Source organism: Paroedura picta, chromosome 2 (genome assembly GCF_049243985.1).
Source record: "Paroedura picta isolate Pp20150507F chromosome 2, Ppicta_v3.0, whole genome shotgun sequence".
In the NCBI taxonomy this organism is placed as follows: Eukaryota; Metazoa; Chordata; class Lepidosauria; order Squamata; family Gekkonidae; genus Paroedura; species Paroedura picta.
Genome location: NC_135370.1, coordinates 49,305,613 through 49,329,580, shown reverse-complemented (window position 1 = coordinate 49,329,580; position 23,968 = coordinate 49,305,613). Strand labels below are relative to the sequence as shown.

The following is a 23,968-nucleotide window of genomic DNA, read 5'->3' as shown; positions in this document are numbered from 1 at the left end:
GACAGACTTCTACGGAGGACTGGACTTAGCTGTTCCTACATGTTCCTCCGTAGCTGCTGGTTACAAATAAAAGATGCATTAACACAGGTATGTCCTTTCAAAACTGTGCATGTTACATAGTTCATTTTGAGAATGGAGCTCTTGATTAGTGTTGCCGAGAGGAATTTAGAAAGGAAGCCTGCATAACTGCAGATGTTTTTCTGCTGCCAACATATGATTATGCTATCATTGACAAAAGTCTCGTTCGTTTGGTGGGAAGAAATGAATATTCATGATTTTTATCAGATTCATGGTAATGAGCTGAAGAAATTAATTTTCAATTTGTGAGCAACTGTGAAGGAAAAATATTTCTGGCAGCACAGGGAGAAATAATACTGCATAAAGCAGGGGTAGTCAAACTGCAGCCCTCCAGATGTCCATGGACTACAATTCCCATGAGCCCCTGCCAGCAAATGCATCTGGAAGGTCGCAGTTTGACTACCCCTGGCATAAAGTATTTCAAGAGAGAGTGAACGTATCCAGGTTCAAGTCTTGTATCAAGTCTTATATAAGATCAGGCTGCTACTAATGGGGTATTACTAAAGAAGCGTAGACTCATGGTTCTCCATTTGTTAAGGCAAGAAATGTTAAAATGCATCAAACTCATCAAGGAACTGAAAATAAATTCAGAATAGAAGTACTGTTTCTTGCTGTGATATTAACAGGGATAGTTTTACGTAAATAATGGAATACTGCCAATTAAGATAAATGTTCATTGTAAACAATCCCTGGCCTTTAACACGGAATTTGTGAATATGTAGCCCAAGGCTGATTAGCAGACCATTCTAGACATTTTATTTATTAGTTTAGAATTAGTTATTTTGAATTATTAGAACTGTTTTTTATAACCGGCTTTTCACTACCTAAAGGAATCTCAGAGTAACTTACAATCACCAACCCTTCTTCTCCCCACAACTGAAATTCTGTGAAGTAGGTGGGACTAAGAGAGCCCTGAGAGAACTATGAAAAAGCACATTAATTGATTTCTGGTCTGTGTACACAGAAGGATTTTGGGAACTTTGTTGTATGTTCCTGCCTTCTGAATATGAAGTGTCAGTGAAACTCAGAAACCTATGTTTGTGAGCAAAAGCAGAAACGGAAAAGAAAGCCTTTCTCCTCAAAGTTTCAAAGACCTTGTTGAAAAGCAAAAGCACTTACTTGTTGGCAATATATCAGCTGGATTTAGGTAATTACAGAGTTACCTCCGTTTGTATCATTGGTTCACCTCATTTTACCCCTGATTCCATTTACCTTTTCTCCACCAAGTTAAATAAAACATTTTGTTTATTTTTGAACTTTCTAAAGGCTTTTGTGTGCCATTACAGAAGTAAAATATAAATGATTTTGTCTCTTTCCTCAAATTCATGGGCGGCAATGTTCCCCAACCTTTTCGGACCGGTACTGGGCCGTAATGCTCTCGGTACCGGTCCGAAAAAGGTTGGGGACCACAGGGCTAGACTATCATCAAACTATATAACATTATGAAAGGGTGGGACTGCCGTAAACAAGAAGATAATAGATACAGGGGCTACTCAGCAAGAAAGAAAGAAAGATGAAACAAAGGGAAAATTTTGTGCATGAGGAAAGGAAGAAAGCGAGATCATCATAACAATATACCTCAGACAGTAGTAATAGACAATGGAGTTTAATTTTGTGGTTCAGCACATTAACAATTGTGCATCATTTTATGCATTTAAGCACTTTTTCTGTGGTCCCCCAAATTCCCAAGTCAACATGTTAATGATATAAAACAGTGGTCCGCAACCCCCGGGCTGTGGCCCAGTGCCGGACCGTGAAGGTATCAACACCGGGCAACGGAAAGGTTGCGGACCACTGATATAAAAGTTATAAAGTGAATCATGTGTAAAGCTGTGGAAACAAAGAATTTGCTTACAGTTATTAAACTATGAGTTACTGTCTTTGAAATAAAGTCAGATTCTTACAGATTTGTTTTTTGATCAATAATACCCTACAAAATTGCCTGCATTTAATCATTTGAGTCAATACAGTCTGTTAATCGATAGCTATCCTAGCTGGTGTACTGCAAATCAATAAGTGTAGGATACAAAGCATGGACAACCCCCCAGGGTCTGTGTGGAGTCTCAGTTTGTACTTGTTATATTTGCCTTCTTTTGCTAACATTATTTAAATATGTAAATTATTTATTCAATCATTTTCAATTTACATTTTCCTAGAAAACTTCCATCACTGTTTACCAGTGCAGTAGACCTTCAAGATTCCTGGGGTTCCATTCTTGGGATCACAGTAAATGGTGAAATCTGCAAATGCTAGAAGGTGTATGCATGTGGGGAAGGGGGGTGCCTTCTGCCTCCAGGGATGACCTGGGTGATGAAAATAGCCCTGGAAAGACCCCATTTCTTCCCCTACTGCATCCCCCTCATGGAGCAAAACCCAACCTAGGGCCTATTATGCACGGCCGCTGAAACGGCGTTTGGCGGTCGCATGGAAAACATGGAGGAGGAAGAAGCAAAGCAAACCGCAAATGCACGGGATGAACGCAACGGCGGCAAAACCCAGAGCAGCCACTGGCTGCGGCCGATGAGGCGGCGATGCGGAGCAAACAGGAAGGGAGGCGAGCATGGTGCTGACCGAGGCTGGGCCGCCAAGCAGGGCGGCCACAGCACGTGCAGGTGCAAGCCCTGCTGGCGGATCCGAAGGGCATGGAAGGGGAGAGAGCAAGCACACCCAGAAGCCCTGTACACCACGGACCTTCCCCGATTATGCATGCGGCCACTTCGGAGCCGCTTCTGATTGCACCCTGGTCGCCCAGGAAGCTCCACTTTCTTCCGCATCTTACTAACGCAGCTTTTTCAGCAGCATATGTCGACTCTGTGCCCGGCTGCCGCCTGCGGCATGCATTATTGGTGATTTTAGCTGCAGCCATTCCACCTCGAATGTGGACCTTCCCCTCCATGAATAATAGGCCTAGGAGAGTCTCATGTGGCATGTGGCTACTACCATCACTGAGCAGGATGCACTCAGCTGGCACACCTGGGTGAGATGCTTGGCCCGGCAGGCAAATTCGGCAAGATCTGCCTGGCCTGTGTGAGGAAGGGAACCCTCAGGGATGATCATGACCTGGGACCAGGCCTTAAGAAACCCATGGGATGTTTTCCCAAGACGTAAAGAAAGGAGGGAACATCCACCTACCAGTACTTCATGAAAACAAACTAATGTTTTATCGAAGGTTTACACAAGCAATTTGAGCACCCTGTGCTATTATCAGAGCCTCTTGTGGCGCAGAGTGGTAAGGCAGCAGACATGCAGTCTGAAAGCACTGCCCATTAGGCTGGGAGTTCAATCCCAGCAACCGGCTCAAGGTTGACTCAGCCTTCCATCCTTCAGAGGTCAGTAAAATGAGTACCCAGCTTGGTAATGGTAATGGTAATGACTGGGGAAGGGAATGGCAAACCACCCCGTATTGAGTCTGCCATGAAAACGCTAGAGGGCGTCACCCCAAGGGTCAGACATGACCCGGTGCTTGCACAGGGGATACCTTTACCTTTACCTTTTACACTATTATCCATTCATGCACATATACATACTGTTGGGTTGGCCACACCAGCTAGGATTGCCAGCTCTGAGTTGAGAAATACGTAGATATTTTGAGTCCAGAGCCTGAAGAGCGTAGAATTTAACAACAGAGGGACCTCAGTGGGGTATGAAGCTACAGAGTCCACCCTCCAAAGCAGCCAATTTCTACAGGGAATGAATCTCTGTAGTCCAGAGATTAGTTAGCCTGGGGATTCGATAGCACAAGAGACGCACAAGAATTAAACTTCCAAAAGTCAAAGCTCCCTTTGATTCTTGAAAGCTTATATCTAGATTTGTGTTTGGCTCTCTGTTTTCAAATTCACTTAAAGAAAATGATGGCTAAGAAATATTCCTTATTAGTTTCCTTCCATTCCATTGTCAGCAACATACTAATTTCCCCAAAGATAGTTTCAGAGGGTAGCTGAGGAAGAGAGCTTAGACTCTTAGAAGCTTATAGCCCCAAAATCTTGGTCTCTAAGGTGCTCCTGGAGTCAGATCTTGCTGTGGTAATTTCCTTTCTCCTGTTATTAACTAATTTCATTGTTTCAAGAGTACTCTTATCTGTGAAGTTTAGTGTCCTGTTAGCTTAGTGTTATCTCTTGTTATCTCTGGCCCAGTGGCCTGCTTAGCTGCAAGTAAATACTTTGACTCTTAAATGAGCAAAATTACAACCTTGTTCTACAAAGTGAAGTTATTTGAACCACAGTGAAACAATGCCATGCTCTTCAACTGAACATAGATAATGCATAGGGCATTTAAACTCTGACCTAGAGCTGTGATAACCACATTGAGTCAGGACTGAGAAACTCCCCTACAGAGCAGATAAAGAATAGCAGGATTCCTTTGTCTCCTAGCTGTAGGTTTTATGCCACTCAAACAGAATGCATGTTGATTTGTAAGTAAGAGCTACCTTGGAAAGATAGATGCAGATGGTCAGTGAAGACATAATGCTGTAGATATTTACATATATTTACAGTTCCATGCTGCTTTTCAACTTTGCAGTAGAACAATGCTGTCAAATTAAAAAACCAATTAAAAATCCACAGGTTTAAAACCTTAAACAAATGAGCCAGAGGTTCATACAGCCCACTCATTTCAATTCCAGCCTTCCTCCCTCTGGCATGAATTCCCTCAACCTCTTTATTCCTATCTTTAACCACAATTGTTACTCTGGCACAAGTTCAGCAATCACTGATGTTAACCAAATTTTATTTACTAGGATTTCCAAACTAGCCTCAACTCCCTAATGTCAAATTGTGGTTAGGAGCAGTTTCAGAGGGTAGCCATCTTGGTCTGCAGTAAACCGTTACATGTGAATCCAGTAGTACCTTAGGGACCAGCACTGACCATGCTTAATGATAACTGGAAGTTATTATCTGTAACACAATGCAATCCCAGCCAGTTATACCTTTTCATAGAAGCTTGACTTGCAAGGGTCTAATTTTGTGGAGTATTGCACTGCTGGTGATGGGTATAGCCAGGAAAGTGTACACTGGTGGGAAGAAGAGAAGTATGGTCCTACGATTGTTTTCCCACTGTAAGTTATTACTAGGAAATTTCTAGCATTGCAATTTCCACCTCCTACAGTCTTTTAAAACAGGGATAGTCAACCTGTGGTCCTCCAGATGTTCATTGACTACAATTCCCATGAGCCTCTGCCAGCGTTTGCTGGCAGGGGCTCATGGGAATTGTAGTCCATGAACATCTGGGTGACCTGACGTAAATTTAAAAAAATGCTTATTAGATGTCCTATCATGTTGATTGCATTGACGAACACTAGATTTATTTACACTGTCTAATTCAGGGGTAGTCAAATTGCGGCCCTCCAGATGTCCATGGACTACAATTCCTCGTGGGAATTGTAGTCCATGGATATCTGGAGGGCCGCAGTTTGACTACCCCTGGATCTCCTGCAGTCTCAGTGAGAAAGGAAGAATATAAGCAACACAAATAAATAAATGGCACCAGTCCTGTGGATGTGTTAATCTAAAACTTGGCTGCTACATTCTGTCCCCCAATGTTTTGTGTTTCATACTTAAAATCTGAAGAGACCTGTGACATGGGATGCCTGGCAATTGGCAAGCGATGGAGGAGACAGGGAATTACAGGGCTTTTTTTTTTTTTTGGTGGGGGTGACTGGTGTTCCTAGGGCAATGGTGTTTACTGGGGGTAATACTGAAGCACTCAGCCATGCTAGAGTGTTATCTGATGTGATGGCATAACTTCTGGGTCATGCTGGAAGTGATGTCATCATGCTGAGGCCATCAACTACATCCCCATTTTGCTAGGAAATTTTTTCTTGCTACCCAGCTGAGTAGCAGTGGGCGATTAAAGGAGAGAGCTGGAGGTCTCTGGCTGTATTGAGAGGCCCAGCAACTGTACTGCAACATCCCTTTCCCTCATACCCAGTATTGATGCTTGAGCTTCCTCCCTTACACATTGCTGGGGGTGCTGCATTCATTTACTCTGCAGTGACCTGCCTATTCTGTTGCAAAAAAACAAAACAAAACGTTTTTTTCAGTTTGTCTTGATGTGGGGTCTTACACATTTTCAGGGACATAGCACTGAAAGCATGAGGCATTAAAAAATGAGTGCATTAAAAACCATTCGAACTGGAAAAAATCTCACTTTTCAGCCTGTAGCAACAGGAATGGACTGCTATCAGATTATCCAGCATGGGGATGTTTTCTGTTTAGCCTGCCTGCTAAAATGGCCTCATGTAGGGTAGATGTTTCTGCTGCACAAAAACAGCTGCTTGTTAACATCTCACTGCCTGGAGACATTTGCTGTTCAAATCAATTCAGCATTTGATCGTGCAGCATGTCCTTTGTGGCAGCAGTCACTGCACCTGACTGGTTATTAACTATAAAAATGTGGTGGGGAAAAGTCAAGTGTTTCAGATCATAGTCCTTTCCAGATAAAGTTGTCAATTCTGGACTGGGCAATTCTTGGAGAGTTTGGTGCTGGGAGCCTGGGGAGGCATGAAATCATACAGTCCACCCTACAAGGCAGCCCCTTTCTCCAGGGGATCTGGTCTCTCTCGTTTGGAGAGCAGTTTTAATTCCAGAAGAATTCCAGGGCACCCACCTGGAAGTGGACAGCCCTGTGTCCTGTGTGAGCAATTCTCACACAGCAAAACAAAGTGATCTTGGCTACAGTTAAACAAATAAATCCATCTGCAGTCAGTGGAACAGGTTAGGTATGTAGCTAACTCATACTCCACTGCTTTCACTGAGACTTAAGCATGAGAAATATATAACTGAACTTGAACCAAGACCACTTTCAAAGGTACCATGTTGAATACATACTACCGTCTTGTGGCCTCAGTATCGTGTGTGCATCCTGCCCCCAGCCCAAGCCCCCTGAAAAACAGGCTGAGTTTTTATTGCACTGGTGCTGATTTTTTTTTTTAATGCAAGGACAAAATGAGCAATGAGGTTTAATGTAGCTTTCTCCATGCAATTAGCCATCCATGAAGTTCCTTTCATTTTCTCGGTCAGTAGGTTTTGTCATCTCGTGCTTGTATTGTTTCTTCATTTCACCTCCCTTTCTCTTCCCCTATTGCACCTGGTGCGTTTTCAATGACAATCCAGTATTTTAAACATCTGGAAATAATGGATTGATAATCACTGATTTGATAATCATGGAAACTCAAGATGTGTGGTGTTTCCATTTAGCATGTTTCATAATTATTGAATAACACTGTTATAAATCAGTTTATCCAGCTTGACAATCACCAGCTATGGCAGCAGTGATGCTGTTTCCCATGACACATCAGCCTTTTTTTATAATGTTATGATGTTATAGCATTACTGTACATGCACATAAAAAAGGAGGTTCCGTTCCTGAGGAAGTACATGATGACACATTTATCATGCTTCTTAACTATTGAATAACACAGTTATGAATCGGTATATCCAATTCATCGATGGCCAACTATGGTAGCAACCATGCTATTCCCCATGATATATCTAGCCTTTTTAGAATGTTATGATGTTCTAATGTTTCTGCACATGCACACACTGAAAAGGCTTCATCATTGACTAAGTACATGATGACACAGTCATACAACCCCTTTTCAATGTAATTGTGGAACACATGGGGAGGGTCAGATCTGAACTCAAGAAAAGATTCCCTGAAATAAATGCCGTTTTGTGGAATGGGTGTTCCAGAGTTGGAGCATCAGCTGGGGATTTAGCTGGGCAGCAGTGAGCTAAGGTAAAAGTCTGAGTCTTTTGTAGCACAATAGGTATTTTTAGCATTAGCATCTGGCTGCTTATGTAGTAGGTAGGAGCCAAGAGCTTGCTTTATGTGGGTGGCCGACTATTTGTTACGGCAAGCTTTGCTAGCCACTGTAATTGAGAGTAATTTCAAAACGTAAGTAAAAGAGATTTCCTCCTGTATCGCTCCTGTGACCAAACAAGTACAAATGAAAGAACAAGGAGCCACACTTTCCTGAGACGGCATTGCTAGTGGTGGGTCTTTTCTCAGCCTCACAACTACAGAACATCAAAGAGACCGCCAGAGCCAGGGTCTAAATTGCAGGAAACGATAAATGCCTAATAACTGAGAGTTAAACAGCCCTTTAGAATGCCAGACGGCTTTTGTGCAAGCCAGACAGATATAGTTCTGCAAGGGTTTACTGTGGGTACAATTGTTTTAAGAGTTACTCATGCTGGGAAGGAAACGTTTGGAAGGGAGAAATCCAACACCATTTACTACTTGTGTGTCTCATTGTTGGAGATGGTGAAGGATGTACTTAAGTTTCTGTAGCTGATATAAATGGAGCTGTAGAATGTTTCACTTTTGCTATGAGAAAAAAGCCTTTTAAAAATTAGCCCTGTAGTGTGTGTTTGATACTAGCCTGTAAACCCTGTCAATTTTAACCTATGCAAAATACATATGTGCTTCTATCAGTGCCTTGTAACCCAATATTGATAGCCTGTGTGATATAGTGGTTAGATACTTAGTGGTTAGATACTTAGATTAGAACTCTGAAGTGCCATGTTCAAATCCCTGCCTGATTGTGAAACCCACAGCATGACCTCTGTCCAAAAAGCATAGTCTCCGCCTGATCTATCTCACCAGGGTTGTTGCAATCATTAAATGGAGGATGGAGGAATCTGCTTTCTCCCTGAGTTCCATGGAGGATGTGTGAGGTCTAAATACACTGCATGAATAACTAAATGAAGTAATTAGAAACTGAAAGACCAAAACTATACTCCAAAACTATTACAGCCAATTAAAATAATTAAAACAATCAGAGTACAGGATTTGATTTTGGACTTCAGAATAAGATTCATCCAGAGGGGGGACCTGAGTAATGTTCACATTTGGGGTTCATTGGCCCCAACCAAATGCCTGGCAGAACCAAATGCCTGGCCCCAATCAAATGCCTCAAGCCTCCGGGGGGATGCGGGATATAAATGTAATAATAATAATAATAATAATAATAATAATAATAATAATAATAATAATAATAATAGAAGAAGAACTCCACCTTATAGGCCTTGCCCTGGCTCTGGGTTGAGGTCAAACATACTTCTCTTGGTTTGGGTATCACCAACCTGTTGGAATTAGCAGAACGCAGTACCCTTTGGGGGCATAGTCAGTCAGATGGTTCCTCAGGTACACTAGGCCCATGTCACAAATGGCTTTGAAGGTTAATATCGATGCCTTGAACTGGATCTGGAATTCCATTGGGAGCCAGTGCATTTGCCTTAGGACTGGCCTGTTGTAGGTCTTCCAAGATATTCTCATGGGGGGTCTGCACTGCTGTATTCTGGACCAATTGCAGTTTCCAGATCAGAATCAGGGGTAGGCCAGGATAAAAAATAACCTGGCGGTGACTGTCACATAGATCACTGTGAATAGGTGGTGTGGGGGCAGGTAGGGTGCCAGTAGCTTCAGTTGGCAAAAGTGGGGAAATGCCAGCTGATCTACCTTCAATACTCACACCTCCATCATAAGGGAGACATCAAGGATCACACCCAGATTCCTGGCCGATTGCACAGCTGACTGCTGTACCTCATCCAGGGACTACGTATGCCAATTACATCCAGTCCTTACACCTGTATTCTCACCCTCATAATTTTATTCCTTATTTGGAATAATAGCGATTGTAATGTATGAATAGCAAAACGTAATGTAGTTTGGAAGGGTAGATTGGAATGTATTTCTTGGGTTTCGGGACAGAGGAGATGTAACACTGCACAACTGAGCACCCCACCTTAAATAAAAGGATACCCCCATGCTTGAGAGGAGATGGATGGAGCATAACAACAGGATCCCTCAGCATTCCACAATTAAGATCAGTACATTTGCAAATCAGTCTTCCATTTTGATTTATTTGTTTCCTTCACTGTTTCCCCCTGGAATTAAACACAAACAAATGGTTATCATATAAACCAGACTTGTTATTTCAGTTTGGTTTTTGCATCTGTTAAACGGTGCTTTTGTGCTTAAATAGCTGTGTAAATGCTGGTGCCAAAAGTTAAATGCAGCCCAGATCTGTTTTGGCCTACTGCCAGAAAAGAAGATTTTTGAGCCTTTACAGTTGCATGCCAAAATAGGCTGAATTAAATACATGGAATGTGCTGCTCAGCTGCGTCACCACAGGTTGGAGGTCAGCATGGCCCACTGAAAACTATATGCCACAAAAATAACTCACCTGACCCACCCTTCTATCGTTCCAGTGTATGACAATGTCATTTGGCACATTTTCACATAATGGAGATCGGGAAATGGAGAATTTGTCACTGGGGAATGAACTTCGTTGGAGAGAATTTGGCTAGGCATTTCCGCACAACACTAAAAACAGTGGCATGCCAGATTAATGGTATAGTGCTAAATATTATCGTGCATCCAAGCTCCTCCTTACCTTTCTGCTGTGTCGCTTTCGTCTGCAGCCTTTTCACACTTCTCACCCTCCACATCGGCTGCTGGAAATGGCGGAAGAGAGCAACGCACTTTATATGCGACCCTCTTCCACCTGTCATCCAGGCAACCAATTCCCTTTCTCCATGCTTTAAAGGTCCCGCAATGCCCACTAGTTTTTTTTTAAAAATCATACTTCTCTGTTTAAGTGTCTATGCATATAATCATAGATGCATAGCACTTTTTGAATGCCACCCTTTATGGAATCATGAGTCTTTTGATACTTTTAAAAATTAATCTTGTTCCTGATTTTTTTTGGGGGGGAGAGACTTTAGAGAGTGTTGTGCTTTGTGTTACAACTTTGGGGAAAAAATTATTTTCTGGCATCACCTGCATGCTTGTCTGCCTATTAGTTGGTCCAGAATGTTAGACATTTTAAAAAAGACATTCCCATCCCCAGGAACAAGGGAGAGGGAGGCGGGTGTGAGGGCAGGACGAGGCAGGCACCTGTAGTTTGTTTTAGTTCCATACCTTCCCTCTGCTGGTTGTTCTCCAGTAGCTCACACTAAATAGGTTAGTGAATCCACATTATGTGATTCCTCAACTAGCGCTTTAAAATGGAGGATGTAGCTGGCTGGTTACTGCCCAGATGCTGGATGTTGATGACGTCATATGGACCGTTTATGCACTAGGAACTTTACTGCCCCAGCTTCCATGCAAGAACACAAATTGGGAGCGGATGAGGTGTGCCGGGCCAAGTGCTCCCCCATGTGGGTGCAGGAAGTGGTAGGGCAACCTGCCATGACTAAAACTCCAGTCTGCAGCCCAACATGAAACCTTCAGTGCGTAAACGGTCATGGAGGGGCCAGAATATAATGACTCTGTAAGATAAGTATTTCACTACATTTAAACAGTGCGGAAATGCCTGCTGTTTTGTAATCTATTCTAGAATATGAATATTTTGTATTTGACATGTATAGAGGGAAATTCCAGACAATTGGGGTGGAGCCTGGGGAGAGAGAGGTTTGGGGAGATGGGGCCTAGGTGAGGTATAATGACATAGAGCCCATCAGCCAAACCAGTCATTTCCCCTCTAGTCTGGAAACCAGTTGAAATTTCAGCCTGGAGGTTGATTACCCTAGCTGTATTGGTTCTCAAACAGTTCAAATTCCATGCCAGTTACATCTAGGTAGAAAGTGTTTTGTTTTTAGTGGTCTTCCTCGCTGGGGCACAATAGCCACTGACATCTGGCTGTCTTGCATTTTCAGAGATCCCAGAGGGAGCTAAACAGAAATGGGAATGAAATAAGTAAATTGTCTGTAGGGAGGCAAGGGCTGATAACAGGTGGCTGATCAGAGGGCGAAAGGGCTGCAGAGTAAAAGTTGGATTTATTTATTTATTACCTGTGCCTTCTGGTTCATTGCTGTTGAAATGCACTGGTTGGTGCAGGCCGTCTTGTGGTCTAGGGTTGCCAACTCGGACTTGGGCTATTTGCAATAGTTCCTGGGGAAAGTGCAGTTTGGGAAAGGAGCTGATCAGGGAAGTGATTCAATAGACTTTGCTTTCTGAAATTGCCATTTCCTCCAGAGGCAGGGTGGCCAGCTCAAGGTTGGGAAATACCTAGAGATTTTAAGGGTGGAGCCAGAGGAGGGCAGGCTTTGGGGAGGAGAGGAACTTCAGTGGGGTATAATGTCATAGAGTCCACCCTCCAAAGCGGCCATTTGCTCCAGGTGAACAGATCTCTTGTCGCCTGGAGGTCAGTTGTGATCCTAGAAGATCGTCAGCTACTTTCTGGAAGTTGGCAACCCAATATCATTATTAGTTGTAACTCTGGGAGAATTTGAGGGCCCGCTGGGAGGTCGGCCTCCCAAAATAAGTACAAATAGTGTGATTAATCCTGTTCTTTCCAGTTCTTCCTGTCAGATGCTTTCTGCAAAACTGGGCTCACTTTTTCTATCAGAGCTCAGCTAGGTGAAAAAGGTGTGGGAGAGTGTGGCAGGAGTGAGGGAGTTTCACCCCAGATCCTGGGGGGATCCATTGGGGTTGCCCTGGATCCCACTGGATCTCCTACCCTGCTACCAACTCTGAGCACTGTGTGTGTGTGTGTGTGTGTGTGTTTGTGTGTGTAATGCCCCTGAAATGAAGAACTGGTAGGTGTCATTGCTCAGCATAATGACCTCACTTTTGCTGTGGTATGGAAGTGATGTCATTCTGTCGGGGTAATGCTTTAGCACAGTGGTCCCCAACCTTTATTAGGCTGGGGACCGGCAGGGCATCGGGCCGCGCCCGCAGGGACCGCGCCCGTGCGGGCCACGCCCACACTTCGGGCCGCGCCCGCGGATCGAGCCGCGGCCGGCCGCGGCCGGCCGCGCCCGCGGGCCACACCTGCGGATCGAGCCGCACCCGTGGGTCGGGCCGCACGGGTGCGGCCTGCACGGGCCGGCCCTGATTCCCTCTCCCCGCCCTCCTGCAGTAAGTAGCTTCCCGGGCCGCAAGCTTGCGGCCTGGGAAGTTTTTTACTGCGGGGGGGGGCGGGGAGAGGGAGCCGTGGCCCGGCGCCATGGCCTTTGCGGCCCGGCGCCGGGCCGCGGCCCGCAGGTTGGGGACCACTGCTTTAGCATTTGCTCTGGACTGATGATGTCACTTCCAAATGAAGGGATGGCATTGCACCAGGTGTACAATGACAATATAAATCCCCACCTCCCTCATTTCCCATTGGTTGCCATGGGATTGCATTCCTACATATGGCTTTTGACATGACTGGAATAGGCCTTGGCTGAAGAATACTGGTCTGCTACCTATAGTTTTGGCCAGGGCTGCCAGATCCAGTGGAAGATCAAGTGGGGCGGAAACATGTTGGGGCATCCATTAGCAAGAGTATGACATCACTTCTGGGCAAACCTGGAAGTGGCATCATACCTTTCCTGGAATCTGGCCATTCTTTGAGAGGATGAGGGTTTCCTAGAGATCCTCCTAGAGAGATGTTTTTCCCTGAATTGGCATAGCAGTCAAATGATACGGTTGTACTGTAGAGCTATTCTTGGGGAGGCATGACTCCACTTTGGGGATTTCCTAGAAGGGACATCACAGTTGCTGACAGTGTTGTTGTTGTTTTTAATTGCTCCTTCCTGCTGTCGGAGTGCTCGTGACAACCCTAGTTTGGGTCTTAATCTTAGATATGTTTTTAAAAGAGCAATAGCATTATTAAACACTAGCTATTGATTGTATTAAGAAGCTTTCAGAGGAGGATTTTATAAAACTGTTTACCCATTTGAAAAATTATGAAATTATGTGAACATTAGTTAAAGTGTCATAGCAGAATGTACACACAAATTAAGTAAATTATGTTTTATATCCTCAGATTATGAATGGCCTTTAAAGACAAAAAATACTAAATTTCACATTTATTAGTAATGCTGTGGGGTCTCTAAAATACGACAGTTTAATAGCCTTGGCATGACTTAATCTGATTTTGTTTATAAGTTTGGTTAAATAAGTTCTAAGTTTAGATGTGTTTTAGAGAAGAAATATGTCACACTAGTGTTCCTGAGTGCTTTTAAATAGGACAGGATATAACTCTTACATATAAATAGACTCAGATGTTGAATGATATGTATATGTATATCCATCTATTAATGCAGTGTTTTATGCTGAGGAATGTTCTTTAACTTACTACAAAAAAGGGACTGAAAAATTAACTTCTAAAAGGAACAGAAAATAAAAAGACTCAGGTGGGTAGCCGTGTGGGTCTGAAGCAGCAGAACAAAGTGAGTCCAGTGATACCTTTAAGACCAAGGAAGCTGTATTCAAGCTTATACCTTGGATAAAACCTTTGTTGGTCTTAGAGGTGCCAGTGGACCCAAACTTTGTTAAAAAATAAAAAGTATATGTGAATGTCATAAATAACACAAGACAGGAAGCCACAACAAAAATGGAAAAGACAAGGAGACCAGGAATCTATAGAATTCTGTTTCCTGGAGTTCAAAGTAGTTGTGGCAGTCTGTAAAGTAAACCCAAAAACCCTTAATTGGAACCATAAATCTTTGTCTTTTTTGGGGGGGGGGGAATTAACCTAAGGGATTTTGACAAGGCTTTTTTGTAGAACATTCATAATAAATATATACTCCCATGTTGTGAATGTGGACCAATGTCAGGTTGCCAGTTCCAAGTTGGGAAATATCTGGAGATTATTTTTAGGAAGGGAGCCTGAGGAGGGCGGGGTTTGGCCTGTAATGCCATAGCGTTCAAATTCGAAATGGCCATTTTCTCCATATCTCAGTTACCTGGAGATCAGCGGTAATAGCGGGATATCTCCAGCTCCCATCTGGAGGTTGGCAACCCTACTGTGCCCTGATGACAGAAGAAACATGAACTTACAAGATATCTAGAACTTTTGACTGAGTGAACAGTTGTTCTGAAGGCAGAGGCACCCTGTTGTTATCTATCGTGTGAATTCCAACCCTGTCAGGGGCACAGTGTAAATGTGAACTACTTTGGGAATAATTCCTAAAACGATAGTCAAGTTCATGTATAGCAACACAAACAAATGGGAATTTTGCAACACCTTAAAGGTTAACAGATTCTTATTCCATACTAAATCAAACATGGTCAGAAGTGCGTGCAACCAATGAAGTGGGCAGCTTTCCAATAAAGGCGATCAGTAAACCTTATAAAACCCAAATTGACTGCTTACCCACTACCTGAATGGCCCTCATCCAGAAATGGCCCACTCAGGTAGTTTAGAACCAGTCAGGAAACAGCCCTCAGCCAGGAAGGGCTTAATAAGGAATCGGCTTTCCACCTCCAACTTCTTGCGAGTTTCAGAAGTTTGCTTGGTGGGAGAGGAGCCAGCCTCAGAGCATGCCCTGTTGCCAGTAAGTTGTCCTGGTTTCCTGACCTCTATCAACTCAGAGGACATTGGGGGGGGGGGGGAGCTGGAGCAGTCTCTGTGAGTCTTCTGTAGGTGTGGGGCTGCAGAAGGCCCAGAAATTGCTCCCTGCCAGCCCTCTGGGATGAAGGATGCTGAGGAAATGCTTCTGCCACAGGAATTACTCATAAGTAAGTGATGGCCCTCATCCAGGAATGGTCTTCCCTGGTGATTTAGCACCAATCATGGGTAGCCCTCAGCCAGGAAGAGCTTAACAAGGGGTCAGCTCTCCACCTCCAACTCCCTGCTGGTTTCAGAAGCTTGCTGGGTAGAAAAGGAGCTGACCTTAGAGCATGCCCTGCTGCCGGCAATTTGTCGTGGCCTCTTTCAACTCAGAGAACATGGGGGGAGCTGGGGCAGCCTCTGTGTGCCTTCTGGAGGTGGGGGGCTGCAGGAGGCCCAGAAAAAGCCCCCCTGCTGGCCCTCTGGAAGCCAGGGTGCCAAGTAAAAGCCCTGTGAAAGGTTTGCTTATGAGTAAGTCATGTGAGGTTTGCAATTTCAGTCTGAGAAGGGAGGAATGCTTTGGGGGTAGCCATCACTGGCAATTGCAGCAGGGAAAATTATGCTGACGTGGGTGGGACTGGGAAGATGTCGACTTCCCCTTTCCACATGAATACCACCTTGATCTTGCTGCAATCTTTCCAAGATCATCACAAAAAAAGCAAATTTGAAACCAATGGCATGGAAGATGGGGAAAAGTGTAGACAGGGCGCAGAAGCACCATCAGGCCCTGGGGACATGTGGAGGGAGGGAGTGTTTCCCAGTAGCACCTTCCCACTAGAAGAGTTGTTTTTTATACTCTGCTTTTCACTGCCCAAAAGAGTCTAAGAGTGGCTTATAATAGTCTTCGCTTTTTTCCCCACACCAGACACCCTGTGAGGTAGGTGAGGCTAAGAGAGCTCTGAGAGAAACTGCTATGTGAGAACAGTTTCTTACAGGACTGTGACTAGCCCAAGGTCACCCAGCAAGTGGAGGAGCACTCACCACATTAGAAGCTGCTGCTCTTAACCACTGCACCAAGCTGTGCAAATTGCCATTGCCTGAAAGAGATGTAGCTGGAGCACAGGCAGGAGAAGCTGTTGCAGGAGGATGGTGTAAGCCAGCCGTTCTCAACCTTGGGGTTGCAACTCCCAGTGGGGGGGGGGGCGATTTGCCCTTTTGGGGGAGTCGCTGAGGCCATCGCTGTCTTGGTGGCGGCAGCCTCAACGCCCCAATGGGGAAGGTTGAGAATAGCTGCTTTACCTGCAGTGGTGGTGACCCAGAGGGGGCCGTAGGGTTGCACGCATGCTGGCGATCATGGAAGGCTGTGTTGCAGCATGGCCAGTGTTGCAGTGCAAAGGGGCTCAGCCAGCAGCAGGAAGAGGAGGAGCAGGACAAGCAGGGGCCACCCCTGCTGCTGCCTCAGTGTCACCACCGCTGCTCTCTAGCCAGCTGCCATGAGGAACGGAGCTGGCCGCCTGGAGCCATGCAAGGAGGCAGTGGGCCAGCCGCACTCGTGGCCAGCTGCCTGCCACACCCTCGGAGACCTGGTCGCCTCCGCCTGCCTGCCACTGCTCCTCCTCCTCCTCCTCCTCCTCCAAGCTTTCTCTCACCCCAGTAGGCGTCTCCTGACTCTGGCCATGGTGTCAAGTGGAGCCTGGCAGCTACGGATGATCCCACCCCATGGCACCTGCTGCCGCTTCGGGGCTGTGGTGGGAGGGAGCGTGGCAAAGTCTGACTTTTCTTCAAGCTGTTTGTACATGATAGAGAGGCCTGGTTCACCCTCGCCAGCCACCAGTGGGGGATGGAGGTGCAGGGTTATCACATCCAGGTTAGAAAACTCCTGGAAATTTGGGAGGAGGGGGCTTCCAGGGAGAACAGTGGGGAACAATGCCATGACGTCCATCCACCAGAGCATTGTTTTTCTCTGTGGGTTTCTGTCGTTTGTAGGTGAGCTGCAATTCCAGAGGATTCCTCAGGTCCCACCTGGAAGCTGGCATCCCAAGTGCTTAAGCAATAAGGTTTAGAGGGGAAGACCACAAATAGTACCGCAGGTGTGGTTCTGTGCTTTATTGACTGTGTTACTTGGCTGAAAGGGGCTTTACTGTTCACACTTTATTTGTACAAAAGGCACTAGTTTCCCTGGGGCAGATAAGCCCCACAACGAAGGCTTTCAGTGCTCCACCCTCAGAGAGCAAATAGAAGAATGAACTGTTAGTTCAACTTTGAGAAAAACTCATCAAGACACTGGATTCTTTCTATTCCTTCTCAAAATAGTTTGTATAGTGCTTGAGGGGTACAGATAGGCATGTCACAGTCGACCTTTCTTGCCATGTTCCCAGGTGGGCCTTGAAAGGAAACTGTACATTTCCTCATAACCAACTCAAATTGCCATAACTCTGTGGCCAGATCAAGATCTGTGTCTCTGGATAGTTATGAATTGTTAGTGTAAAGAATGTGGACTTAAGGCAAGCTGTTTTCAAGTTCAGAAGTTTTTTTTTTCCTTATAAAAAACAGCTTTCTCAAACAGAAACAAGCTTGTATTTTTAGTGTTGCCAACCTCTAGGTGGTAGCTGGAGCTCTCCTGGAGCCTCCAGACTATAGGGATCAGTTCCCCTGTCTGCTTTGGAGAGCAGATTCTATGGGATTATACCTTGCTGAGGTCCTCCCCACCAAATCTCCAGGAATTTCCCATCCCAGAGCTGGTTTTCACCCTTATTCCATGTGAAAGATGATCCTGTTCACTGTTATATTCCTGATATTATATCCTGTTATATTCCAGCTAAAGTTGATTTAGGATCACATAGATCAGGCTTTCTCAACCCGGGGTTTCATGAAACCCTGAGATTTCTTGACAGGTCTGGAAGGGTTCCCCAAATGGGTGGGAGTTAATCATTTTGTATATATTAAAAAACCTGTTAAACATTTATTGGTTGAAATGACCATATATGGTCACATTGATCTGCTCCCCCTCCAGTGGCCAATGATGGGCCTGGAGGGGTGGGAAAAGGAGGGGCCCCAGGTGGGCAGGTACACAGCTGTGCTTCCCAATCACACCAGTACTGGGTTTTCTCAAAGAACGTTTCAGGAGTTTCTCAATGGTAAAAAATCTGAGAAAGGCTGACATGGATGATAGATTCAAATGGGTAGCCGTGTTGGCACAACAAAATCTGAATCCAGTAGCACCTTTAAGACCAACAAAGATTTATTCAAAGCTTTTGAGTGCAAGCACTCTATCTCAGACTATGAACTACCCTCATGACTTTTGCTTTATATTCCCACTGTCATAGTTTGAGGAAAAGTACTTGCACTCGAAAGCTCACGCCTTGAATAAATCTTTGTTGGTCTTAAAGGTGCCACTGGACTCTGGTTTTATAGATGATAAAGCCTGCATGTGCTGAGTTTGCCCCCCCCCCCAGAGGAGATAACGAGACACTACCTTATAAGGAAGGTTGCCAACTACTTTTTAGCACAGGTGGTCTTATGTTTCTATGCCATGAGAAGCTACACCTGCCCTTTTCCATACATTAAGCCTCTACTGATTTTAATATGCCAGTTTATCATGTGTGTTTTACATAGTTAGCTACCTTGGTGACTGTTGCAAGGGAAGAAAGGTGGGGTACAAACCCTGTTAATGAATAAATAAAATATTAAAAGGACAGGGCATTTGTTACCTGTACAACTGGCAACCCAGCATGTAAGAGGAGTGGCTTTTGCATAGTGGTAAAGCATCTGCTTGGTATGTGGAAGGTCCCAAGGTCAATCTGACACCTACCTTAAAAAGGATCAGGACCTCTGCTTGAGACCTTGGAAATCCACAGCCAGTTTGCGTAGATCAGGGGTAGTCAACCTGTGGTCCTCCAGATGTCCATGGACTACAATTCTTATGAGTCCCTGCCAGTATTTGCTGGCAAGGGCTCATGGGAATTGTAGTCCATGAACATCTGGAGGACCACAGGTTGACTACCCCTGGCATAGACAATGCTACCCTTGATGTGCAAGTGGTCTGGTTCAGCATAGGGCAGCTTCCTTCACATGTGTTAATGTTCCCACTCCTTCTCACTAGGCATACAGCAAGTCCATCACATAGCCAAGCTCAAGGCCTCTCCTTTGTAATCAGAAAGAGGCTGAGCCATACTGTGAGCGACGAGATGGAGGAGGTACGTGGCAGAGAGCAATAACATGGACAGTCTGTGTGACTGAGCCCATTCCCTCTCCACTCCCCCCCCTCTCATTCTCTTCCACTGAAGTTTGTTTGTAGCTTGCATTGTTCCAGAGGGGTGACAGTATCTTCTTTTAACATTTGACTTTTGCTTTATATTCCTCCAAGTTGCAATGGTTCTGTACTCCTGTATGCTTCTGATTCTCCCTGTACTTGTGCTACCACTGAGCATCTGTATTTTGCCATAGTATAAAATGCTGAGGGTTGGGGGGTGTGGATACCTCTTAAGCAAGAAGGTGCCGATACCCAGCTAGCTAGAGTAAAGGCAATTTTGGAAATGATTTGGGGCCTGCTTATCTAATCTCATGCCATCTAGTGGTGACTCTCAAAAGTGGATCTACACAATCTGCACGGCATCTGGCATTTACCTTTGTGCCGACACAACATTCAGTAATGCTAGCAGCATTCTCACATATAACTTCGGTAGAAAACGCCTGTGTCCATTTGTGTACACCTTTTCAGTTTTGAATTATAGTACCGCTAATTTAAAGTATCAGGCCAATGTAGGAATTATCTGAATGGCGTATTACTCGATAGAACAGAGTTTCATTGATATCTGTGATATTTACTTGTTTTCATCAGAGCCCTGAACTGATATTGCTTTGGATTAAGCCTACCCTCTTGGGATGCCAACCGTCAGGTGGATTCTCCAAACAAAAAGAAAGATGCTGATAAACGACTGTGTCCTCCGAGTCTTTCAATAAATCATCAAAAGAGAAAACGGTAAACTAATGTGCAAAAGTCTGCCTCCCGCTTGTCTGCATTTCGACCCGGTCCCCCATTAACTAATATAGCTATGAAATTGTTAGGCTACTGCTGTAACCACAGAGGAAATCTTGAATGGGAATCCTTTGTATCATTGAATCACAAATGATGTTCTGAAGAACGAAAGTGTTTGTTTACCGGTTTGCATTTTTATGGTTTGCTAAATGACAGGAGGAAACAGTCATTCAGCAGCATCTTTTTTTTGTTTGGAGAACTGACCAGGCTGACCTAATCTTCAGGTGGAGCCTGGAGATCTCCCAGATTGATAGCCCATTTTCAGACTACAGAAATCAGTTCCTCTGGAGGAAATAGATGTTTTAGAGCAGAGGTTGTCAACATGTGGTCCTCCAGATGTCCATGGACTACAATTCCCATGAGCCCCTGCCAGCAAATGCTGGCAGGGGCTCATGGGAATTGTAGTCCATGGACATCTGGGGGATCACAGGTTGACTAACACTGTTTTAGAGGGTAGACTCTATGGCAGCCTTTTTCAACATTTTGACCATAGAGAAACCCCTGAAATATTTTTCAGGCCTTGGGGAGCTCTGCCAGTGGGACATGCCCCATCAGAGAACCAGGTGTGGAAATAAGATGCAGGAGCCAGTCAGTCAGTCAATCAATCAATCAATCAATCAATCAATCAATCAATCAATCAATCACCATTTCATTTGTGAAGAGACAAGGCCTGTAAAACAACATGGAAAGTGGGCTCCAGTGATGTCTAGTGATGTCAGTGGCCATCTGATTTTCTAGAAAAGGATGTGTAAATCCCAGGGAAGCTTTTGCTTACCCCCAGGCTTCCTCAGAACCCAGGTTGGAATCCCTGCTCTATGGCCTTGTACCCCCTGCCCTCCCCAGGTTCCACTACCAAATCTCCAGCAGCTTTCCAACCTGGATTTAGCATCCCTATGACCTATCCTGTGCCAGTGGCCAAGGAGACTTGGCAACTTGCCCACCTTCTGTTCTAGGTCGTGGTACCCCAAAGATATCTGGCTTGATCACTGCCTCTTAAATCTTACTCTCCATCTTGGTCAGTGACTCTCTTCAAAAACGTTCATGCTTCTACCTGGCGAGGTTGCTTTGAGTCACCAGAATAAGGAGGAGGCTCTTAAACGCTTGGCGGGAAACAGTTTGTATGCTCAGTGGTTTTTTATGTCTCTCTATCAGTGCTTGAAGACCTGTCTGTGGATTTCCAGCATCTCCAGGGTGGAGGGAAGGATTCATTGCTTTGGTGGTGGTTGTGCTGACTGGGCGGAGAAATGCAAAATAGGTGAGTAGATACATTTGCCTTTGGAGCAGCTACCTCAGATGATGCACATGAAGAGTCAAATGATAACTTTGTTCAATTGGTAAGACATGCAATTGATGAGGAATCCTAACTTCTGTAGATTCTCAGGGTCTCCTACTGGTTCATGTCCTGTACTAAGAATCCAGTGGATCATTTCCATGGGTAGGAAGGAGTCTAAGGCCAACTCCCAGAACATCATTTTGAGGGAGCTTTTGGGCTGCAGAAAGTGGGTGGGAGATGAGAAAGTCGCACGTTGTAGGTGTCCTTTTTTGTGAAAACGGTTTGGCAAATCTAAATGACTATCGTATGTGTTTGTTCCCAGAGTTTCAGAATTTAATCCCTTCTTTCTGGAAGTGACTAAAATATTTCAAGTAGCAAGTTACTTGTTTCCTAAACGGTTGGCTGTTTAATAGCATTCACTTCTTGATGAAGAGTTGGGTTTACATCTTGTACTTCTTTTATTACCTGTGAGTGGTTGACCCCACTGCCCCAAAATATAATGTTGAATGTACCTGAATGGCTGTCCAAAAATCTCAACAGTGCATTCAGATTTTGAGAAGCAGACCTTGACTGTCATTAAAACTACATTATTTAAGTCTTAATTTGTAATTAAATATCATGCAAATTAAGGTATTTAAATAGCCATGTCAAGTGGTAACATCTCATGGTGAACATGCAACTTCCTAGCAATTGGTTGTTCAAAATGTCTTCCCAGGTGTGTAGGGAAATTTATGAAACCAGATTTGCATCAGATCAGAAACCTAGGGATCATAAAGCGGTGCAAATCTCTCAACTTGCAGGACACTGCAGACAATCAGGTTCCAAGTACTTCTCTGTTTTTGCCATAAGCATCTCCACCATAAATAGATACAGCTCTGTGGGAAGCAAAACAAGGAAGTAACAAAGAATCTGTCATCCTGTACTGTATGTTGATTTGTTTCTGCACCAGTACTTTCAAGCAGCTTAAAATTTAATTGGTAGAGGGGAAGATGTAGTTCTGAGAACAAATTTGTGGTGTAACTCAACATCACTGCATAATCTAGGGTAAGGTAATACTATGACTATATGGCCCCTGGAATCCACAGCTGGATGTTCGTCAACAAGCAGTCTGTGTTAAACTAATTTGCTAGTTATACGTGCTTTTACAGTCTTGTACTGTTCAGCTATTTAAAAAGCCCTTGGAATCCAATATACAAATTGTATAAATCTTCCCTCCGCCATATGCCAGATCAAATTAACGTTCCCTTTGTATGCACAGTCAATGAAGTGGAAGATAGGAAATTTTTAAAAAATGAATAAAAACTATGTGTGACACAGTAATTTCATTTAATTTATTGATTCTGAGCAGGAAACTAGAATATTACCGTCAGTGTAGATTAGCTCAGGATAAAAAGAGATGCTCTTGTTTGTGTATTTTAGAGTGCCACTAGAAAGATTACAAGAATTCTAAAACTGAAATTTTTGATTTTTCCGCAACGATACCTATGTCACCAACAGAGTTGTATTGTTTGCCCTCTCCACCAGAAAAATAAGAGCTAAACTCCCTGATTAGGTTGGAGATTTAATTATTATGATTTGCTACACTGTGTTTATATTATCATGTAGGAATGTATTTGATAATGTTTACACCTCTTTCCTCATTATGATTTCATGTGTTACATCGTCAAATCTTGATTGTGTGCATTTTACATTTGATTGAAATGTAAACTGAATATTGAAAAGAATTGCAGACATACAATACAATCCTAAGTAAAGTTACATCCTCGTATATCAGTGGACCTGATGGGGCAGAAAGATGAGATAAATATTGTAAATAAGTAAATAAATCCAATGGATTCAACGGGGTTGCATTGAGAATTGTTACATATCGATGTTGCCCAACTGAGGTTGAGAAAGTCAATGTTTGTGCTCCTCCCCTCTCCTCCAGTGGTTTAGTTTCACCCAGGAAGCTTGACAAGCAAGTTTGTTTGTTTGTTTATAGACTTATGCTCCACCCCTCCCCTGGGTGGCTCACAATCTATAATTAGACATAAAGCTTACTTATAAAACATCAATTAACATTCAGACATCAGAACAGAACATGATCCTTTGGCACCGACCATCCTACACCCCAAACTGCTGTCAAAGAACAGCCAGCGGTGTTAATAGATGGTTGAAAACTGGATTCAACTGTCCTCAGCAGAAAGCCTGATAGAACAACTCTGCCTTACAGGTAGGGTTGGAAGTTCTGAGTTGGGAAACACCTGGAGACTTTGGGGGTGGAGCTGGGAGTGAGCAGGATTTGGGGCAGGGAGGGACTTGAGTGGAGTATAATGCG

General features: G+C 44.2%; 1 protein-coding gene across 12 annotated transcripts in view; it reads left to right on the top strand.

The window, feature by feature from the left end:
* The window catches only part of LYPD6B (LY6/PLAUR domain containing 6B), a 112,977-nt gene that overhangs the window by 45,536 nt on the left and 43,473 nt on the right, over positions 1–23,968 (top strand). For 6 of the 12 annotated variants that reach the window (XR_013228088.1, XR_013228087.1, XR_013228086.1 and 3 more), the window contains exons 2-3: positions 20,181–20,321; positions 21,531–21,633. The gene's annotated coding sequence lies outside the window, so the exon portion shown is untranslated. Of the gene's footprint in view, positions 1–5; positions 88–17,333; positions 17,431–20,180; positions 20,322–21,530; positions 21,634–23,968 lie in introns of those variants that run through there. The other 6 variants (XR_013228091.1, XR_013228089.1, XR_013228090.1 and 3 more) reach the window with 4 other exon arrangements.